Here is a 3,505-nt window from a genome sequence, read left to right on the forward strand (position 1 = left end):
TAGTAGTTTACATATGAGGGGATCAAAGAGTTTGGACCCCCGCCATCCAATACCATTGGGTATTGAAGGAGGTCCTACTAAATTTGACCCAGGTCCTTGCAGGATCTATACACTGAACAAGGCAAGACTCTTACCAAACCATTCCCTTAACCCCCGACCAGGTAGCCAACATATCTCCATATAGGCCGTGGAGATATGAATGGTGAAAATCTTTTATTTTATTTAGACAGTAAAATAATGCCAAGACACCACGGACAAATGATAAGGAAGATTCACCTTCAATATAAGAAACTAGTTATTAAAGTCATTAATACATAACCAAATAAAAAGTGCGAAAAGATTAAAAATAAAAGCATTACACTAAATGCTTGTCTTCACCAAGTGATGTAAGAGACTTAGGCAAACACGGCCTTTGATTGTCAAGAATTCTTACGATCAATCTTGGATCCCGAGACTACTCACACACTCTATGATGGATGATGGATGATGGTGGTGGATGATGGTGTTGTGGTGGTGGTGGTGGAGTGTGGGTGAAGTGTGAGAGAGGTGGTTTGCCAAGGTGATGTGTGTAAAATGCAACATATAAATCACATCAATTAAGGCATAAAACTAACCCTTTTTAAGTACTAATGTTGGGAAAAGAGTGTTTTTGTCTTCCTTTTGTATTTTCAGGATGAAATGAGCTCAAATTCACAAAAGAAGCAAAAAGACAACTAATTCTAGCATAAATACAAGAAAAGGAATAAAAGTAGACTGCCCGGACCCTCAACAGCATCCTCCAGAGCAAAGAAGAGAAAGCAGAAGTCTGAACACGCCCCGTGCTCAGCCAGCACGGGGCCGTGCCCAAGAAGCAGCATAAAAGACAAACTTATAGAAGCTTCCATTGCCCACCACGGGGCCGTGTCCAGCGGGCACGGGGGCGTGGTGAAAGTACAGCAGGCGCATTAATTGTAATTGCGAATTACAATTAATGAGGAGAGAGAGTGTCAGACGGGCACGGGGGCGTGTCCAGTGGACACGGGGCCGTGCCCAGCCTTCTGTTCAGCCTATAAATAGGAGTGCTTGGTTTCATTTCAACTCATCCCTTGGCACACCACCTCTCTCACACTTCATCCACCACCCACCACCACCATAACACCATCATCCACCACAATCATCCATTGTCCATCGTAGAGTGTGTGAGTCGTCTCAGGATCCAAGATTGATCGTAAGAGTTCTTGACAATCAAGGCCATGTTTGCCTAAGTCTCTTACATCACTTGGTGAAGACAAGTGTTTAGTATAATACTTTTTATTTTCAATCTTTTGCACTTTTTATTTGGTTTTGTATTAATGACTTTAATAACTAGTTGCTTATGTTGAAGGTGATCTTTCCTTATCGTTTGTCCGTGGTGTCTTGGCATTATTTTACTGTCTATATAAAATAAAAGATTTTCACCATTCATATCTCCACGGTCTATATGGAGGTATGTTGGCTACCTGGTCGGGGGTTAAGGGAACGGTTTGGTAAGGGTCTTGCCCTTGTTCAGCGTTTAGAGGTCCTGCTTGGGACCTGGGTCAAATTTAGTAGGATCTCCTTCAATGCCCATAGGTATTGGATGGCGGGGATCCAAACTCTTTGACCCCCTCATAAGTTAACTACTATTAATACTATAACCCGACTATTTAGGACTGTATCCCTGCTGACTCAGACTACTTAGCCGAGGGTAACGTCACCGCCGAAAGCGGGGCCTACCACAATTTGCATTAATAACTTAATTCATTATCTTTCAATAATCCGACCCTTTAGGATTGTATCCTTGCTGACTCAAACTGCTGGGTTGAGGGTAACGTCGCCTTCAAAAGAGGGGCCTACTACAATAACTAAGATAATCTCTTAAACAAGTGCAAAAGTGCGAAAATAATCAAAGGTTATACTAATACACGTGTCGGATCCAAGTGATTCATCTTGTCTATCTGTTTTTATTTTATTTTATTTTTCAGCATTTAGTTAGTTTTTATTTTCTTAGTTTAAAAAACATTTTTCTCACTTTTTGATTTGATTAGACGTTGAGGATAAACCGGTATTAAAAGCTCTTGTGTCCTTGGACGACCTCGGTATCTTACCAACACTATACTACGTCCACGATGGGTGCACTTGCCCATATGTGTGTTTAGTGTTAGTGAATATCGTGTTTTTATAAATTTAAAACTTGGCTAAAAGTGTAAAAAGGGTTTAAATATACATCAAAAATATATTACACTACACACGCATCAAGTTTTTGGCACCGCTGCCGGGGACACAAGGATTTTAAGAAAGTTAGGAATCAACGGCCTAATCATATTTTTATTTTTCTTTTTAATTTTTAGGATTTTTCTTAGTTTTTCAGCTTCTGCAGGGCTCAGCACGGGCCGTGCCTGGTCGGATACGGGCCGTGCTCAGCATCGTTACTGGCAGTTTTTTTTTTGTTTTCCAAGTTACAGAAGGCTGACCACGGGGCCGTGCCGGTGCAACACGGGGCCGTGTCCAACTTCCAGTAACTGGGATTTGGAAAACAATCACTGAAACTCCGACCACGGGCCGTGTTCGCTAAACACGGGGCCGTGGTGAACCTTCTGACCAACATTCTTTTCTGTTTTTATTGCAGGACTCGGAACCCGACGCCAACCTTACGTAGTGTATGAGCTCCAGTTCCAATAAAGACATAAAAGAACCACTAGAAGAACCCGAACGCTTTCTCAGAAAAAGGTTAAAAGCCAAAAACCAAGAGAAGGTTTCGGGTGATCCACCTCCAATGGCGGTCCAACGTACCCTTATGGATTATCTACGACCCACCGTAGGTAATCTAGGCACCGCTATCAATGCTCCGAATGTCGAAGCTAATAACTTCGAACTCCGGCCGCATTTGATACAAATGCTCCAAAACTCCGCAACCTTCCATGGGCTTGCGGACGAGGATCCCCATCTACATATAACTAATTTCTTGGAAATATGTGATACTTTTCGGATCAATGGAGCATCAAACGACGCCATCCGCCTCCGTATGTTTCCCTTCTCACTAAAAGACCGAGCGAAAGCTTGGCTCAACGCCCTCTCAGTTGGATCGGTAAACACCTGGGATGAACTAGCCCAAAAATTTCTATATAAGTATTTCCCTCCCGCTAAAACTGCTAAGTTAATGACTGAAATTAATACATATTCACAAGAGGACGGGGAATCCTTATATGAAACTTGGGAAAGGTTCAAGGAGCTATTACGCAAGTGTCCCCATCACGGCCTTGCAATATGGCAACAAGTATCCACTTTCTATAATGGATTGTTGCCACACACTAGGCAGACACTTGATTCTAGCTCCGGGGGACTTTTAGGTAATCGACGCCCGCACGAAATATATAATCAAATTGAGGAAATTGCTCAAACCAATTTTCAATGGCACACCCCCCCGGGGAAATAAGTCTATCGCCCCGAGCGCCCATAAGGTCGATGAAAGCACTTCTTTACAAGCCCAAATCGAGGCCCTTTCTTC

General features: G+C 42.7%; 1 non-coding gene across 1 annotated transcript; it reads right to left on the reverse strand.

Annotated features, from left to right (window-relative positions):
• Positions 1-3,151: 3,151 nt before the first annotated feature.
• On the reverse strand, positions 3,152-3,258 carry LOC118487760. Its single transcript, XR_004882703.1, has one exon. It is a non-coding gene; the product is annotated as a small nucleolar RNA R71 (small nucleolar RNA).
• Positions 3,259-3,505: the final 247 nt, after the last annotated feature.

The sequence above is a fragment of the Helianthus annuus genome, chromosome 15, assembly GCF_002127325.2.
Source record: "Helianthus annuus cultivar XRQ/B chromosome 15, HanXRQr2.0-SUNRISE, whole genome shotgun sequence".
Lineage (NCBI taxonomy): Eukaryota > Viridiplantae > Streptophyta > Magnoliopsida > Asterales > Asteraceae > Helianthus > Helianthus annuus.